General features: G+C 47.8%; 1 protein-coding gene across 1 annotated transcript in view; it reads left to right on the top strand.

Moving 5' to 3' along the window:
* Nucleotides 1-9833, top strand: part of LOC108571155 (synaptogenesis protein syg-2-like) — a gene marked incomplete at its 3' end in the record, with an annotated part of 80310 nt that overhangs the window by 330 nt on the left and 70147 nt on the right. The gene's annotated exons all lie outside the window — the stretch shown is intronic.

Raw genomic sequence — 9833 nt, forward strand, 5'->3', positions numbered from 1 at the left:
AAAAGCAATGTTTAATGGATATATTCTTCGAGACTGGATCGGGTGGAAGTTATCGGTGAACTTTTTCCGATACGTATGCAGCACCACCGTGGCAATTACCGTAGGAACGGTATACTTTTTTCCAAAGTTCCTCCCTTTCGAAAGTCCTTTAAGCCGAATAAATAAAGTTGCCGGTGAAGGAGAGAAGGTGGCAGAGGACGAAAAGTTTACGGTTGTTTTATTCGGCCGGTGGATCCTCCCCCGCCGCCCGGTTCCGGAAAGTAGTCGATCTCGCCAAGTGAAACGTTACGGTAGCGCGCGGTCAGATAGGTGGTAAGAGGAGCGATGAATTGTGAGAGTTTGCAAAGGGGATTTGGCGGATTAGTCGAGGTCTATAGAGCGTGCACTTTATAAGTCCCTGACGAAACCAAACTAATTAGATATGTATGGTCGAAGCGTCGCCGTGGGACATATAATTAATGCGGTGCACCGGCTAAATGAGAAATTAATTACGATATGGAAATCAGAAGGATCCCTCGGCCTGGTTTACCATCGTTTTACCTACGGACTCGGATATACGTTTCTTTGAGGTAGACGCGCGTGCAGAACGTGCTACCGGGGGAGCAGAGGATGCACATGTTCCTCGATCTACCGAGGAAAATCCAGAATAGTCGGTCGCGAAAGCCGCCACTGAGAAGGCTCAAAGCCGCTTTCGTTCCAACTCCCAAACACGATCACTTTCTTTCTTCCACGCTGCCGCCTCCTTCAGAAATTTTCAACGAGATACTCCAACGCTCCTCTCACTTCTTACCTCGATATTATATAGCCACTTAGGAAAGAAGTTTCGCCTAAAACCCTTCTGGGTAGACGGTTAAACATTAGAGCTAAGAGTTAAGGATCATCGGGCTAACCCTGTTGTTGAACGGAGGCCAGCGAAACTGTACAGTTTACTCGACATGTTCCGCCTTGGTTCGCGGTAATTTCATTGAAAACCAAAACTAACTGGCATCCATGTCCATCTGGGATCCCCTTCCCCACGGTTAAGGAAGCATAGGAGCAAGCATAGGAATATTTAGCTTGCGATATGTACCGACGATCGCAATCGATTGAAAAAGGGGTAGACCAGAAAGGGGCAGAAAGTGTGTTTTCCGAAGAAAGGTTGAATATTGTTCGGTGTTGATCGAGGATAAACTTCTTCTTGGTTATCCATAATCTCGTTGATTAGCGAAGGTTCAAGGCGCAACGGTCGATTTTCAAACGAACTTTTAAGCTAATTAAAGGGAGCGCCAAGAATCGATTTACCGAATAAGCGACGCGATTCTTCGATTTTGGAAAATTGACATGCTCGGTACCGAACAACCGAGATAGTTTTCGAGTTCGCTAAAGTACTTTCTTTACCGGAACCGTGGGACTCTGGTACGGCGCAACACACAATCTGTTCTCACGGTTATTGGATTCCAGTGTGAAGCGCAAACAAACGGGAGTAACGCGTAAATTCAAGGCATGAGTGCACGGTTAGCGTAAAAGTCGATTCACAGAGTACGTATACGGCCGCAGGGATACAAATTTCCCGTGTAACCTACCCTCGGCGAGTGTAAAAGCTCGTTTCCACCGGCGAAACATTTTCCTTCCCTTTTTTTCCCCCATTTTCTCACAGAGATAGAGAAACGCGCGCGGCACTTGCCGACCTTACATCGAAGAGGGCGATGCGATTTCAAACGAAAAACGGTGTCTTTTGAAAAGAGGTGCCGCTCTATATAGGCGAGAAGGGTTCGGTGAAAAAAGGAGGAGAAACGAAATATCCGGGAAAAATTACATTCCCGAGGGAACGTCGTAACGGAGAGAGTTTAGATAAAAATTTCCGACGTTTGTCACGGTCCTTCCTAATTAAAGGTTCCGAGATTAATGCCGGTAATTTTCCGCCGCCCCGGGCAATCGATACGTTTTCGCCTGGACACGCAGCAACGAAAATCCCTCTCCTCTTTTCAAAGTATATTCCTGGATCGCTCCTACCGTTGCATTTCACCGCTCCTTAAACTTCCCAGCTCGTCAGCAGCCGCGAATTTTATCGTCTTCCCGTTCCTCCGCCAGGTATCTACATATTTACGTAAAAGAAAATGAAATTTTGCAAACGATTTACGGTTAGCTCGAACTTTGAACTGTTTAAGGAAATTCGATACGTCGCGAACCGCTTTTACTCGTTCTGACCGTAAGCTGCTTTCAACCACGACCACCTCTTCTTACCGGTGTAAGAGAAACGTGGCACGAGACCCAGCTGGTTGCTCGAAACAACGATCAAACCGCTCTAACGAGTGTTTAAACTAAGCTTGTTAACCATCACGGACGAAGAAGAAACGCCGACGTGAAGCGGACGCGAGTGTGTTGAAGTGACGACGACAACGCCTGCCAACGTCTCCTTTCGCTCCCTTTCGTTGCAATTCCTTTCAAGTTTCTAAAGCGACACTCCCTCCGAGCGGAGTAGGTAAGGGTAAACGATACGCGAAATACATAATTTCGTTGGTTGGTGAAATATTCATACGGACGAGCCTATTTCCAAGCAACGTTTTTAGCTTCTCCGCGACGTAAACCACGAAACGAACGTGAAATGACAATCCGGCCTTCCCTTTCCCCGATCGAACCGACAAAAAGGCAAAGGAACTGGAACGAAAATTACGAGGATTTTTCCACGCGAGTTTCAAGCTCGTATCACGTCGAACGATATCGCCTCCCCGAATAACGAAAATCAAGCATTTAAACTGGAAGCGATGAACACCGTTGACCCGATTTCCGTAGCTAAACGAGCTTAGCAAGATCCGGCGTGGTACGAAAGAGGGGGCAATTTCTCTTTTTGCGATTCGTTCGTGTATTTCTGGAAAACGGTTTCGAATGTTTTTTGCACGTAACGCGGGTGTGTAACACGTGTGTAATTGGATGTTGGAGGTGCGAGATCGGTCGATTACGCGGAAACAGAACGGTAATTCCGCTAGCCGTTCAAAACGAGACGGAACGTGACGATGTTCGATGCAATCTAGACAAAATGTGTAGTACACGCGGCGGCACATTTCTCCCTCCCCTATCGATTTTCCCGCATTATTGCCTCGGAAAGGCAACCAAAGGGCGAATATTAAAACTTATACGCTATTCAAATTCAAAATTTCACCTCAACGTTATAATTACGTTTCTCGTACGGCCCCTATTTTTCATTTGATTAAACAACGCCCGTTCTCCCCCATCGCGCACTAATACCGCCGGGACATTTGCGCAAATAAATTCCCGACAGACGTATACCTGTTTGCTTGCCGCACCATGGAAACGCGCGTTCGTATCGTTAAAAAAAAAAAATATTCGTCGATCGAACGAGCTTCGTCGGTCTCTGTCCTCCTACCGGATGGGGAATATCGTGGAAAAGGACAGCTTTCGTTTCTCCTTTCCATCCTTTCTTGATGAACCGTCGACGAACTTTCCCCGCTCGGAGCAGCAACAGCAGCAGCTGAGCAGCGGTGGATTGTAAATTACGAGGCGCAATTTGTGCGAAACCAAAATGTGGCTTGGAGAGTAACGATGACGCAGCTGGTCAAAGGAAGTAAACTAACTGGTATATAATCCGGTTGCACCGGCAAGCGAGCCGAATATTCTCTGCCGTTGGTTTTCTCCCGTGCCTTCGTTTTCCCCGGTGTCTATCTCGAATTTTCGAAATCGCGTTATCCTTACGCCTCCTCTCGTCCACTAGCGGCGTGCTCATTAGCGGCAGGCTTTGTCAAAGTATTCCAATAGTATTTGCGTATCGGTAAAACTCCATGTTGTTATTCAATATTTCCGACGAAACGAAGCATCCTAAGTCCTCTCATTAGCGTAGATTATCCCTGCGAATACGCGCCGCGGCAAATTTCCATGAATGCGCCGTGGTAACGAGAGCAACCCGCATTTCCACTGAATGGTGAAACCGAAACTAAAAATGAAAGTTGCCACGTTCACGGGAAACTTGGTTTTCCTTACGCCACTTCTACATATATGTATGTATATACGTATAGACAATTTAGTGCCGACTATTTGCATCAATTGCGAACCCACCACCTCCTACACCTTCCTAACAACTTTGCCTGCATTACCGTTCAAAACTTGCCAACACCCTGAAACCTTGGCTTAAAACTTTCATCCGACCGTTTTTCCTTCCCGTGCGCGCCAACGAATCGATCGATCAAGCTGATTTATACACGGCTCCTGATTAATCCGAGGCGTCTTCGCCCCGAAAATTGTCGAATGTCGGAAATGACGGAGAAATTGATTTTCCTCCGTCCAAGTTTTAATTACATACGGATGATCAACGACCCACCTATACGGTTCTAAAGAGGAGTCATCTGCTACCTTCCTATTCCGAGAGAGAGAGAGACGCGAAAAAATAGGTCGTGTACGTTTAGCTAATGTCGAATAACGAAACTCGGTCTAAAAAGAAATTTAACCGGCGGATAAAAAGTGGCCAGGAGAGGTTTCCACGGTGAAGAAACTCCTCGCGTTGCTACGGGCATAAGGGAGTAACGTTTCCTTTCACGGACAGCCGAGCTTCTGAAGGAAAGCTGGCGTAAAACACGCCGCTTACAAAGCGGCCACGCTGAAATTCGTCTAAGAAGAAAGTGGCGTAGGTTGACCGATGGATCCTCCCGAGGTGGTTCAAGTTTAATTAATCGAGAGCACAGGCGACGAGGCATTTTTATAATTTTACCTTTACCCGACCAATTTCCAGACAGCTTTGCACAATCAGCTCGCAGCATCGCGCCGGGGATAGCCCCAACGATAATTGCCAAACGCGACGCGACGCGATCATTACCGTTTATCTGAGGAAAAGTTTCGCCGTAGGAAACGTATTTTCCATGTTCACGCGCCTTCCTCCCCAGTTTCGGTTACCCTCCGAGGCGCGATTGTGCGCGATATCTCGAGCCAGAATAGTCACGCGTTAACGTCTTAACGCGGGACAATTATCCAAGGAGCAACTTTGGAACAGCCATTCTCCGTCCGTTCCTTTGAACGGATCTCCAACCTTCTCTCTAAAAACTAGCGTCATCGATAATCGATCTCAATTCCGACGAGTTTGACGCTCACTCCGAGAATGGAATCGGGCGTCGCTCGCTCCAAGGTATACTCGTTAACGACGTCGATGTCGGCCTCCGATAATCCGCAGTCAATTAGCACGATAACCGATTTCCAACCCCGTACCAATCCTCTTGGACGCATCGAGTCGCTCGGTTTTCCATCCTGCCTGCCTGCCTGCCTGCCTGGACGAAGCGTCCCCCTGAATCCGAAATCCTGTTGAATACAGACACCGGTGTTTACCCAGCCGCGCCGGCTCAATCGTCTACCGTATACATATACGGCCGATCGGTGTAACTGCATTCGATAGTTGCTACTCGCGATAAGGTTTCGACGCAGCTTGCCTACCATCCACCGATATCTTGCCTCCATCGCCTACCGTAACCCTACGCTCTCCCTCGCAATCACTCGCTTCTCCATATTCTTCTTCTTCTTCCTCTACGGACGGATAACGCCTGGACTGGAATACATATACGAGCGAAAGGGGAAGGTATTTGAAAGCAGAGCAGAGAGAGGCGCGCCGTGGCGTGACGTTGGCCAAATTTTCATCAGCAGACACCGGAGTTTCTGGCGCACGGATAATGCGCAAGCAATAACCCTTCCCGGCCCCACGCGTGCTATTGTTACCGTATGAATTATTATAACGGTATTCCGATACCGGTTCGTAACACCGTGCGGTATTATTATTCCCCGGTAACAAACGAGAGAACAAGGGCAGAAAGACAGAGACCGGAGCGTAAGTCGCAGTAGTAACGGAGCGAGACAGGTCAGACACGGTAAATCGCGATAAGAGGTTTCTGAAGGGAAAGGAGGAGGAGGTCCCTCTTCGACGTGATTTTAAAACCAACCGCTTCTCCTCTCGGGAAGGAAGAAAAACGGGGCAGAAGTAGGAGTGAGATCGATAGGGGGAAGATGAAAGAGAGGAAGCGTGGAATGCTTTCGATTTCAAACTGAATAATGCACTCTGTACCGTGATCTTTGCCATTTTCGCGAATACAATTGCTCTGTTGGAAACGACCAGCTCCTTGGAAGAGAGAGAGAAAGAGAACACCAGCTCCCATTTCTACGTCAATTACATCGATTCCTTTCTGTTTGTTCTTTATAACCAATCTCGGAAATGTACGCTTTTTCCCTTTGCTCGGGGCACGGTTGCTGAAAGGATAAAATTGGAACGGGCCGACCGGGCTCGGAGGCGACGACCAGCCAGGAAAAAAGGAACCAAGAGGAAAAACAGAGACGTGCCCGGTAACAAAGCAAAGACAAACTCGTTGATTTTCTTGCAAATGAAGAATCGGGAAGAAGATCCAATATCGCGCGACCGACCATTTCCATTTAGACGCAACTGTTTCCGGAACGCTGTCTCGCCAGTGAAGAACCCCTCTCTCTCTCTCTCTCCTTCGAGTCCGTTCGACGGGTTCATTTGGTCCGTGGAGAAAAGTCAGGTCGACGAAACGTCGTCTCGATAAGCTGGAAATTTCATAGGTAGCAGGAAACCACGAAACCGTAAATGGCCCCCGATCTTCTTTATCCTGTAAATCGGTCAGTTGGTAAACAGCGAACGAGGCGGGAACGTTCGAACGGCAAGCAATTCTGGCGAACGGCCAACATCTCGTTTGTCGATGGATTTGACGTGTACTCGTGAAACATTTCTCATCCAACCTGTCGTCGTGCGAGCGTACAAGCACGCTCTTTTTTCGTTCTCCCCCTTTTTTTTTTTCAATCCGCGGACAAATCAAGATTAAGCAGGAAAGCGATAGATTTATCGACCATGTCCGGTCGCAATTACTTCGACCTTTGTCAAACTCGTATTCGTAAATCACGTGCGATTAAAACGAAAGCGAAATTCGTCGCGTTGTTCGGGGAACGAATACCGGGGATAGTTGACTCGTCCATAAACAACGTTATAAAATTAAGCCGCGTGTATAGTGTTCGGCTCGTGTCGTAAACTCCAAGGTAAACAGCGGATTCGTGTACACGCGACGCTTTACGGGGCCGTGTAAAATCAACGTTCCGGTGGCGTGTGCGTCGAATCCAAGTCGCGTAACGCGGTTAAAAGGTACTAAGCACGCAGTGCCATACGATTGTTTGCGAATTACTCGGTGCTCAGTTTCATTCTCTGTTCCACGAGAACGTTTCACCACGTGCCGATACACGGGCAATCGTGGCTCGTCGCTGTTCCCTGTGATTCCTCTGTCCTTTAACAAGCTTCCAACGTATCAAAGCAATCGTTGCTGTAAAATTATTCTCTCCGATACACGCACATCCGGCACATCATGTACGCGAATCCGGTGCTCACCTCTTTTCAATTTCGACCGGTATTTAGGTAGGATCGTTCGTGTTTATTGTACGGCAATATTTATATAGCCGCAGTTCTACGGTAGTTGTTCAAAGTAACGCGTAAACTGCTCTGTTTGCAAAGACAGTCGATTTGGCGAAAAGGAACCAGGTAAATACACATTTTCCGCGGCAATTATGCAACAAGCCGGTAGAGGGGCTGTTTGAAAGCGGGAAATATTTAACAGGCAAAGTTTTCGCTTGCTTGTACTTGGTGGAATCTGTCTTTAACTTTTCACCGTTTGACACCGTCGCCAAGTTTCCCTGTTTTTCGTATCCTACTTTGTCGCGCGTTTACTCTCGTTACTCGGTTTGTGTTTTTCAATGTACGCCTGTTCGTTTAGCAAACCCGAACGTTTCTCGTCCGATCGTGACGATCCTGCACGACTGCGTACCTAGTTAGGTTTGTATTCCAAGTTAGATGCTGGCCGTTCAACAGTTGCACTCTCTCCGTCGAGATACCGCGATTCGATTCAACCGAGTTACCAGATCTCCGTTCCAGCCACCCTTCGCAACTCTCCCTAGACCGTTCTCTATTTTACTTTCCCGGGGAATAAAAGCCTGTAATGTATGCGAACCAGCTGCACCGAAACCTTTACGACCCGTTTTTCGCCGGCCCGGTATTCCGTCTCGACGACCGGGCATAAAGAACCAGAAAGATATTCTGCTTGGCCTATTCTTTTTAACCAGTCTCGCTTCCGAGTGGAAGGCATCCGCTAAATACGGAATTTCCCCAGCCTTGGAAATGATTCTTCGTTCATACCTCCACCAGCTTTCTATCCTTTCTTCCTCCCTTCCTTCCTTCCTTCCTTCCTTCCTTCCTTGCTCTTTGCCATCCAAATTTCCTCCAGCTGAAAGGATCGACTTTCATCGTTCTTCCGCAAAGTGCATTACACCGCTAGACCCTCTGATCCTGCCACGAAAACCTTCCACTACCTGTGCGAGAAAAAAGCTAAAAACCAGAGGAAACGTATCGATATCTTTTCATCCGAACCGCCACGAGTCAGGTTTACAAAAAGAAAGCAGCACGAGAGTATACTGCATTTTCCCCGTGGGCGTTTAGAATTCGGAGGGAGAAGTTTCTCAGGAATTTATAACCTCGTTAACGCAAATTGATCGGAGGAAAAATGGGTTCGGATAGGGGGAAATTAGCGTACAACTAAAACGCAGCCGGAGAGAGAAGGGGAGGGTAACAAAAATTTGGCTGAACAGAGGACAGATTGAACAGCGTGCGGAGGAAAGGAGGAGTAGAGGGCGGTTACCTGAAAATACTGGTCCGAGTTTAGCGTGGCTGTAATTATACCCATCAACAGAAGTGTCGCAAGCAGACTCGGTTTATTATATAATATGACCGCTTGACGGTGCTGCGCGACATCATTGTTTTCTAAAGAATTTAATTGAAATTCCGGGCGGGGAAAAGTGGTCCGCGCGGACAATACAAGACTGCTTTGCCTAATAGTTTTTGATCTGCATTAACGAGTTCCCGCGGTGGCTGTTTGTCAGTGAACAAAGCCAGCGAATCAAAGTTAATAATTAATTAGTACCTGCACCGTTGCTTACGCTCAGTTGATGGGTCTTATTTGAAAGTTACAGTCCAAGCGGATGGCACCGCGCGGCCAACGTTTCTCGTTCATAAGCCGGGGACGGAAATTTCATCCGGTACACTCGATTCGAGAGTCGGTTTTAACGATATTAGCAACGCTCAGACGAGATATCTCGTTATCTGCACGCTGCACGGAAAACGAGGTTTAATCGTCGTTTGAAAGTATACAGGTGAAAAACGTCCTTCCCTTCTTCGCGTTCAAACACTCTCGATGCCGTTTCCCAATTTTTCGGCCACCGGTAGTCGCGCGGGAGAGGGGGGAGGTAAAGCGGGGAATTTCTACATTACCGCGTAACAGTTTGCGAAAGCACGTACTTGCATAAAGTCGCTGTAACGCGGACGTAAATGCAATACGTGTTTCCGCGCCAAAATGCACAGAGACTCGGCGCAGTGACGCGAGTACCGAGACGACATCGACGTAAACGAATTTCACCCGACAAACTCTGCCGCAACGTTGTCACTTTCCCGTGAAACTCATTTTACGCGGTCGCCGGAGAATACCGTCACGGAATCCGTGTTCTCCCCTTATCTTCCCTTCCGCCAGTTCGACTCGACGGAATATCGCGCCACGATGAATAAGGGAAGAAGAAGAAATAGCTCGCCGAGGAACCAGATTTACAAACGCGATCGTAAATACTCGCGAGTGAACCGCGGCTAATTACACGGCAGAGTGGAGAGACCGAATAGCGTTTAGAATGGCATTTGAACCGGGGAGAGTCGTTCTCGAAAACTCGAAAAACCGAATGCGGGAGGACTATTCGCGAAGTTTGCCGGAAACGACACCGGGACGAAGTTGCCCGATAAAAATCTGCATTATTGCCGGAAGTGCTCG

Source organism: Habropoda laboriosa, unplaced genomic scaffold (assembly GCF_001263275.1).
Source record: "Habropoda laboriosa isolate 0110345459 unplaced genomic scaffold, ASM126327v1 scaffold119, whole genome shotgun sequence".
Classification (NCBI taxonomy): domain Eukaryota; kingdom Metazoa; phylum Arthropoda; class Insecta; order Hymenoptera; family Apidae; genus Habropoda; species Habropoda laboriosa.